The sequence below is a fragment of the Oncorhynchus mykiss genome, chromosome 26 (assembly GCF_013265735.2).
Source record: "Oncorhynchus mykiss isolate Arlee chromosome 26, USDA_OmykA_1.1, whole genome shotgun sequence".
Taxonomy (NCBI): domain Eukaryota; kingdom Metazoa; phylum Chordata; class Actinopteri; order Salmoniformes; family Salmonidae; genus Oncorhynchus; species Oncorhynchus mykiss.
Window position 1 is genome coordinate 50,440,567 of NC_048590.1, and position 10,063 is coordinate 50,450,629.

The following is a 10,063-nucleotide window of genomic DNA, read 5'->3' on the forward strand; positions in this document are numbered from 1 at the left end:
ACCGCTCACAAAATGTCAGTGATCGCATCGGAAGTCAGAGGTAACATCCATTTTTTTTTTCTTCAATCTGGACATATTGCAGGACGTCATGACGAATGTTCCGACGCCAACTGGTTTGGAGAGCGCGGTAGCACAGAGAGCAACTCTTCCCCGTCGCCATTCAAGCGTTTGTCGGAACTTATTTGGACCCGTCGACCATGATGCGCTGAACCGCGAGTTGAAGGCGAAGCTGAAGGAAATATCTGAACGAGACCAGCGTCGATGGAATTTCCACTTCGAGACAGACGCACCGATTCCCGGGATTTATGAATGGGAAGGAATGTCAGCGGAGTCGATGCCAGCCTTCTACCAGGTGTCGGAAGTTGGAGCACGCAGGTAAGCCAAGCCCTAGCCTTTTTCTGACCAATCAGTCTTCACTGAACTCAGTGGCGACTATGTGAATCTTGGTGGTGCGAACTCCATATTTTCTTTCTTATGCATACAAGCAAAGCCACAATACATTAATTGAACTAACCACAACAAGCGTTCCCACAAACTGTTAGGGCCTACATATAGTTATCCCAGTAGAGTTCTTTCCAGCACAATGGAGCGAATGAAGTCTCTTACAACATTAGATGCCATTTCTCGAACGGGTTATAGGCTGCATGTGCATCACCAAGTCAGAACAGGTGAAAATAGACCATATTATTATTATTAGGTTGAGGCATATGTGCTACTATCAGTTTGATACACAACATACACTTAGTATGTATCTACAGTATACATATCTCCCTGGCATATTACATCATTGATGCAGCACCATACAATATGTTTTTGAATCACCTTGTGATCTGATCACGTAAACAGGAAGATTCCGTGGTGGTCCTTTGTTGCCATTTTGTTAGTCTGGCATTCTCTAGCTTTATGGTAAACGCACAACCACTCCGTTGAATAGCAGGCTAGTTGTTGCTTTGCAGTTAGCCACTGATTCCTTCCAAACGACATTGTTGAATTTTGTTATTTCCAACTTGTGTGATCTTTATAGCCGATGAGCACCAATATGTTAAATTTAATTCATCTTCATATGACAAGGATTAAAATGCATTGGTTTGATTTAATGATGCCCACTAGCTAAAATGTTGACCTGTTCAGTCCAAAGCTACTGTACATTTAATTTGACTTCATTTTCTGTGGCCAATGACTGAGCTTTTTTTTTTTTTTAGAAGGCCACTTAGAATTATATTACATGGCAGGACCCAAACAGCTGAAATGTGTCTATCCTAAATATTTAATCTGGACTATGTACTGTCCCCATGAGTGACAGAACACTGAGCCAATCATGTCACAATGTTCCTATTTGCTGCTTGCTTGCCGCACCACCACATAAGGCACAGAGGCTGAAAGGCATGCATTTTGGAGCTGCCTTACTCAAGAAAACAAACCTTGTTCGTATGGTCTTTAATATTTTTAATATTAATATTTTTGTTACGTTTGCAAACTGACACTAATTAATGCCAAAATAACATGCAAGCCCCAATTATTTTCTGCTAGAAATGTAGAGAATTTAGGTTGTGGATGCTATACTGACCCCCAGTGGCAACTATCACCATAAAGTCAGAAATAAACAGCTTAAGGGTGGTCTCATGTTGGCTTTGCTGGAACATGCTTGAAGGGTCTTCTCTTAACTTAGGCTAAACCCACGTTTTAAAGAAGTGGTTTATTAATATAAATGAGGCCACACAACCTGCTTGTCTACAGGCAGACCAGAAGCAACATCCTTTTTAATTGGCAGATGAGGGGCAACCCTGATTAGAAGCACCTGCTGCTCACCTGTTCCCTATGCTGGTTTGAATGAAAATGATTACCCACTGAAGGCTAAAGCAGAAACGTCTGTGTACGCTTCCCTGACGCAGCGACAATACGAAATTAAGTGACCGTTAAGCAACTACTTTATGAATGCGGGCCATCACATTTGATCTTATCTAAAATTACGGGTTTTACGCACCAACTTAACTTCTAGGCGAGTCCGATGTTCCTCTTTTGAAAGGCCACGACTTTTTCCCCCGCTTGATTATCCGTTTTCAATAGATTTTCCAAATTGTCCTACAGTTTGGATTGGCAGAAACGCTTAAAGTAACCAGTCTATCATTGGAACCGGCTTCAAATAACGACATGTTCTGAAACCTATTAGCTGTACCTGTTCCACTGAGGATAAGGCACATTTTCAAAGTAAAGTTTTTGTTTAGAAAGGTGTAGGTCTACACGGTATAAAGCCTATTAAAATATACACCTGTTTAAGGCTAGATTCAACTTGTATCGCGGAAATATTGTGGCAGATCGGCCTTAAAATGAAAAGGTAATTTCCGATTGAGCCGACATATCCAGCGTTTACCGTGAACGCAGTCTCCGCTCATTGCCTTTTCAACTCTGTGACGATGCCTAGAAACATTTGATTTGGATATGTGGTATGAAAAATGACGTGACGTAATATATTCTGAAATGGGAGGTGTGAAATTATCAAGCCTAAAAAGCCTTATTGGAATGATGAGTTAATGGATCTAGGGTCAGTCTTGCGCAAGGCTGAGTACCTATTGTTAGTGTAAAAATGGGAATACAAGAGAACAATGTATGAAGAATTTAAAAAAACAGCGTGTAAGACTGGCTATTTTTATTATTTTGATGGCGAACTGAACAAGAACTGCAGAACATGTTGTGTAGTCAATTGGTGTGTAAAATGGCGACTCAAGATGAACCAAACACACAGATAATGTATTTTAGAAAACCAGCTACTAAAGTGTTTCAGTTTTGTTTTGGTGAAGACATTCTTGAGTTAACTAGCATTTATAAAAAAAGGATAAACATATTACTTTTCTATACGCAACATCTGCCCTGGCCGACTCGGCAAGTAGATCTCTTGGGAGTTATAGGAAACACTCAAAGATATTGGTTATGCTACGTATTCCAAACTGTATCAGACATGCGTGTGTTCTGGACTATTCAGCAGGAGTGTTGGGTGCTAAGAGGTATTTTAAAAACCAACATGTTCATAACCGAGTAGTACGTTACTTTTAGGTCCACGTTTGCACCTTGGAATAACTGGGGACATGGGCTGGGAACCAGGTGAGATGGATGGCTGGCGTCTATGGTGACATTTTGGAATAGACTGTTGGATTTGCCAGAATAGTTAGCAGTTTCAGTGGTATCTATCCTGGGCAACTGAAATGTCTTGACTGAACATCTGCACGAATCTAATTTAAGGGAGACATGGATATTATTAAACAACTGATGCAATATGAAGACGATGGATGGAAGAGATTAATCATGAGCCTGTTTTGAGTTAAGGGTGAATTCGTAAGATTATGTCGGACCTTTCTAAAAGCCAGGATATTGCCTCTGCGTAGTGAAACACTTCGGTATTGTGGTGAAGAGGAAAGACGATGTAACTATTGTGACCTTGATGAAATGCCAGATAAAATTAGGGTAATTCTCTATTGGCCTTTTCTACCATGATATAAGCTTGCTCTTATTCCAGAAACCACACCAGATATGCACTATGTGGCTGAGTGAGGAGGAATTTTTATTTTATTTTTTCGTCCCTTGTATTTCCGTTTGAGGAATATTTAGATAAAGCCTAGAATAAAAGGGCTTGCCTGTAATTAAATTGTACAAATATGTTTTCTGTGTATAGGCTTGTCTGTCATGAGTACTTTGTGGCAAACTGCATCCTAGTGACTAATGTTTGTTTTTCTGTGTGTTTACTGCTCCAGGGTTGTAATTGTTTGTATAACCTTATTTACTATGTATTGATTTATTTTTCACTGATGCGCAATGCAGACAACTACGGAATAATTGATTTACCATTGTGAATTATTCATGTTTGTCAATTAATCCCATAAGGGGTGGGTTGACGATATGACAGATACAGTTTAATTCCATTCAACGCCGATAGATTGAATCCAGCCCTAAACAGCAGAAATACGTAGGCTACAATCCATCCTGCAGTGCAGAAAGGTTAAATAATTAAACCCCCTGCAAGGATGCAAAAGTGAACCTCATTTGGCGCAATTTCAGGTTGTGACATCAGACTATAGCGCCGAGGTTGTCACTGATCATGTGCGTGGTTGTTGCCTCAACCAAACCCCTCTGACTTCACTTTGTTCCAACGAAGTTAACCAAGAGAATTGGTCCAATACGAGGAAATGTAACTATAACCCAACACGATGTCTTCGGTGTAAGAGGTCGAGGACAACATTTTATGAACGTGCAGTCAACGCCACTCAAATTATAGGTAGGTCTATACAGTGGCGATTTTAGCGTCCGCATTTTGGTTGGGGCAAACATAATATATTTTTTTAGATGCAACACAACACATTTCACTAACTGTGACAAACTGTTAGGGCCTACATACAGCTGTCCCAACAGCTTACCACTGCTACACCTTTCTATCAGTGGAGTCATGTCTGGCAGCGAAATGGTTCATTCGGCCTAATTTTCCAGTTAGGCAAATCAGATTTTTTTTTAATTTTGTTTTTGTCTTTTCCACTGACAATTTGAAATGGGGTGGCAGGTAGGCTAGTGGTTCGAGCGTTGGACTAGTAACTGAAAGATTGCAAGATTGAATCCCTGAGCTGACAAGGTAAACCTGTTCTGCCCCTTTAACAAGGCAGTTAAACCCACTGTTCCTAGGCCGTCATTGAAAATAAGAATTCTTAAATGACTTGCCTAGTTAATGTGGGCCTTTTTTTGTTTGGTTCTGACTTGGTGTACAGGAAACATAGGATAAAGGGGGCATATAAACAGACAATGAAAGCTCAATCTGACAGTTCCATAAAATAGGCTAATATGGGAGGAGAGGAGGGACCAAATTGTTAGGGTAGTCACATGGGCTACTAACGGCTTACTACACAACATACCTTAGCTACAGTATACCTCCCTGGCATATTACATCATTTATGCAGCATACGATACATTTTTGGACAGGAAGATGGCACAGCTTTCTTTGTGGGCAAATTGTCATTTGACTCAGTTTTGCATTCTCTGGATTTGTGGGGCTTTCTAGATCACTGGGGGTTTGAAACGAGGTTGAATCGTCAGCACTCTAGACTTGGAACTCGGAGTTACATTTTGAATGCTCATCCATTTCCAAGTCTGCACTTTATTTATTTGTTTTATCCTCAGTTCCCAATTGTCTTGAATGTGGCAGAATATATTTAACATTTTTCTGGCCCATGGTGTTGCTGTGAATGTTTATCCTTAAGCTTGGAAAAGAGCCTTAAACTCAGACTTGGACCCCACACCCTCCACCAACTAGCTGGCAGTGGAGGTCAACATTTTTAGGGATTGTTTTGCAACTCCGTCTCTGACTCCTTCCAAACCACTCATTGTTGAAATTGCAATTTCCAACTTGTGTAATGGCCGATGCCCTTGAGGCTTCTTGGATTGGAATGTCTAATGTAACTATGGCAGCACCCGAGGGGGCATGAACTTTCTAGCTCTCCCTGTAGTTTCTTTTTCTTAACAAGACTGGTGAGGCTCCGCTGCCCTGAATGACTTGTCACTAACAAACACTTTAACGAGAAACTTGTTTTAATGACTTGTCGACTACATAATGTTGATCTTGTATTATTGACTAGTATGAATTGAAGGCTAAACGTTCTGCACTTCTTCCCTGCAGATTTGTTCCCGAGGAGAAGATCGATGTCTGAGATGACTAGCCCCCAGCACAATACTTCTCTCAATTCCCCTTGAAGAAACGAGGGAACCTTTCGATTAACCACGCTGACAAATGCTACCATCTGCCGCTTCTGCAGTTCATATTTTCTATCTCGGGCCAAAAAAAGATGGAGTAACCCTCCCAAATAAGCAACATGTGTTTATGTATTTAAAAAAAAAAAGAATAATTCAATTAACTTGTGTTAATTTATTACGTGTCTTGTTTGAAATGGCATCTGTGAAAGACAAACAATTTTGTTGACTTTCTGCTCACTTTATTGCATTAGTGAGCCCTCAAATGATACTTAAGCTTAATTTGCTACATAGGTTATCTGCCTTTTTGCAATTGTTTTCCATTGGACAAAAGATGTAACCCACAAATATGTTGGCTTAGGTTTTTTTGCCAAAGTAACAATGTTTTTAAATTATTTTATTTGATTTCAACTAATTTATGTTTTAATTCAATTAAGTTTTCGATTGTTTAAATGGTAGCTGGGGAAACTATTAAAACAATGTAGTTTACATTTTGACTTTCTGCTCATTTTATTGTATTAGTGAGCCCTCAAATGGCTAACGAGATGAGAAACGAGAATTTACTGCTCATTATTCCGCACGAAGATGCAGATGCTATTACCCTCGCTGTCGATATGCAAATCAACTCATCCATTCTACAGCATGTAAGCATATTTCCGATATGAGACCAATGTGGGGGGTTTCCGATTGACTAGCCCTTAACAGGGATTTGGGGAAGATTATCTGATTTGTGCCTTAACACCTAAGACGGCTGTATAGTAGTAATACACCAAACAATGTAACAAGTAATCAATACTTTTACACAAATGATTGGCGTTTCTTTTCAAATTCTGTATTAACTCCAAGTGCTTTCGCTTTTCAATATCGGGCTATGAAGATGACCAACCGTTAAGTCAAATAGTGTGCCCCTGCCATTATCTGTTATAAAGCAAATACGTCAGGTGTATAAAATAAACACGTTTAGAAGTGAAACATTGTATCTTAACCTACGTCTGCCTGTATAGAGTAACGTGTCAACTTTTAAATTGACCTATCAAATAGACTGATTTATGTATCAGATTTGGTCTGGTTCTAGTAGAAGTATAACCTATAGTTTTGAGAGTAATGAATAAGCGGGACTATGGAAATGTATTTAGTTAAGTCAATAGTGACTGCGATAGATCCATGAGCGATAAGCGCATATACATTACGCAGTAGGAGGCTGGGAGATTTGCAGGACAATTTAAGGTTCGCAAGTCTCAAGGATTGACCATACAGCAGGAAATTATTTAAATATAGATATCAAGTAAATAAATCTCTTTATACACCAAGTCTTTAGATGTTTAATGAACAAAACTAATCAACTAGTCTAGTACACACTAGTGGTATATTAATGGTTGACTATATTCATTTTCACAGCATTTCATTTTGCTTCCATATTTAATGGAGTTGTCAATATTATAGTCTGTACCTGCAGTAGTGTAGACTAAATTCTGCCCGGACTAGTGCACTTTCCTCCCGTAACAGATGGTCTACATTGTCGCCCCAAGGCATCCAACTTTACCATCAATGTTTCATTAAATCTGTCCCAAGGGCTTGTCATTGCCCACCCACTGATAGAATTCCCTCCATGATGTAACTTTGTTCCCTCTCCTTTGTCCAGTGCGTGATACAGTGACAGTTGATCTGCCTGTAGGGGAGACTATATGACACACCACACGTGGACAAGCAGCTTTAATTGGCAATAGTTTGGTCTGCACTGTAACGGATGTTATTATAATGGAATCAAAAGACCATCTAGGTACTAATACTGTCTCGGCCCATCAGTTTGATCACTGAACTGTCTCTTAGGACCAATATGGATGGTGGTACGGAACAATTTCTAACATGGTGTAACAGTGTTCCCTTTCCCCTTGTCCTACTGGTGCCAGTGAAGTCATGTTCCCCACTCCTCCTGTTGCCCAGTGTCTCCTCGTCCAGCTGAGAGTAGCAACAGCAGGCCAACAGAGCACTGCCACAGCACAGAGACACATTATACATCGCACATCACATACAGTATTTACAGTCCAGTCATTAACAGTCCATGACAAACACAAACCACTCCTACCTTTGCTCCAGTGACCACTCCTGTACATCGTGGGCATCGTCTCTGCAGCGGTAGCGCCCCCTATAGACAGAGCACCCAAAGTGCTCAACATGACTTTTACCCCACAGCCAGCTAAATCTAAGCCAGAATCATTCACCAGTCACTCTGCTGTTGATGACAAGTGTGGGGCATCTCCAAGAGCTTAGACCTATATGCAAAGCATATATAGTTAGCCTTTTCATTTTTGCTCTACATGCAAAAAGCTTCCTGAGCTATGTCGTCATAGTGAACCACATGCTCTCTGTAGAATGGATGGGGGGTGGGCAGCGGCGGTTCTGAGCTCAAGTTGCCTCGCCCTACATTTGTTTAACAATTAGAAGGTAAATATACAAACATTGGGTGACAAATCACAAATGAACAAAGAGCAGTCGGATCACATGCTAGCTTGTTCATTTTTTTATTTATTTAACAAATGATTGCGTGCTAGCTAGAAAGCTAAACATGAATGTTTAACAACATAAAAACCTACATGTTCCCCAAGAAGCAATGTCAAACATGTTTCCTTGGAGGTGATATTTTCATAAGATCTTCACTGCTTATGTATTCAAGAGACCTGAATAAACCCACTGTCAGTACCCCTTTATCAATACACATTACTACCAACTATATCACACTGTCAGCACCCTTTATCAATACACATTACTACCAACTATATCACACTGTCAGCACCCTTTATCAATACACATTACTACCAACTATATCACACTGTCAGCACACATTACTACCAACTATATCACACTGTCAGTACCCCTTTATCAATACACATTACTACCAACTATATCACACCGTCAGCACTCCTTTATCAATACACATTACTACCAACTATTTCACACTGTCAGCACACATTACTACCAACTATATCACACTGTCAGCACTCCTTTATCAATACACATTACTACCAACTATATCACACTGTCAGCACTCCTTTATCAATACACATTATTACCAACTATATCACACTGTCAGCACCCCCTTATCAATACACATTATTACCAACTATATCACACTGTCAGCACCCCCTTATCAATACACATTACTACCAACTATATTACTGTCAGCAGCACCCTTTATCAATACACATTACTACCAACTATATCACACTGTCAGCACTCCTTTATCAATACACATTATTACCAACTATATCACACTGTCAGCACCCCTTATCAATACACATTATTACCAACTATATCACACTGTCAGCACCCCCTTATCAATACACATTATTACCAACTATATCACACTGTCAGCACCCCCTTATCAATACACATTACTACCAACTATATTACTGTCAGCAGCACCCTTTATCAATACACATTACTACCAACTATATCACACTGTCAGCACCCCTTAATACACATTACTACCAACTATATCACACTGTCAGCACCCCTTAATACACATTACTACCAACTATATCACACTGTCAGCACCCTTTATCAATACACATCACTACCAACTATATCACACTGTCAGCACACATTACTACCAACTATATCACACTGTCAGCACCCCTTAATACACATTACTACCAACTATATCACACTGTCAGCACACATTACTACCAACTATATCACACTGTCAGCACACATTACTACCAACTATATCACACTGTCAGCACCCCGTAATACACATTACTACCAACTATATCACACTGTCAGCACACATTACTACCAACTATATCACACTGTCAGCACACATTACTACCAACTATATCACACTGTCAGCACTCCTTTATCAATACACATTACTACCAACTATATCACACTGTCAGCACCCTTTATCAATACACATTACTACCAACTATATCACACTGTCAGCACACATTAGTACCAACTATATCACACTGTCAGCACTCCTTTATCAATACACATTACTACCAACTATATCACACTGTCAGCACCCCTTTATCAATACACATTACTACCAACTATATCACACTGTCAGCACCCCTTTATCAATACACATTACTACCAACTATATCACACTGTCAGCACTCCTTCATCAATACACATTATTACCAACTATATCACACTGTCAGCACCCCTTTATCAATACACATTACTACCAACTATATCACACTGTCAGCACCCCTTTATCAATACACATTATTACCAACTATATCACACTGTCAGCACCCCTTTATCAATACACATTACTACCAACTATATCACACTGTCAGCACCCCTTTATCAATGCACATTACTACCAACTATA

At 39.8% G+C, this 10,063-nt stretch overlaps 1 non-coding gene across 1 annotated transcript; it reads left to right on the forward strand.

Annotated features, from left to right (window-relative positions):
* LOC110506995 lies at positions 1-6,215 on the forward strand. The gene is made up of 2 exons (XR_005039904.1): positions 1-375; positions 5,654-6,215. It is a non-coding gene; the product is annotated as an uncharacterized LOC110506995 (transcript).
* The last annotated feature ends 3,848 nt before the right edge of the window (positions 6,216-10,063 follow it).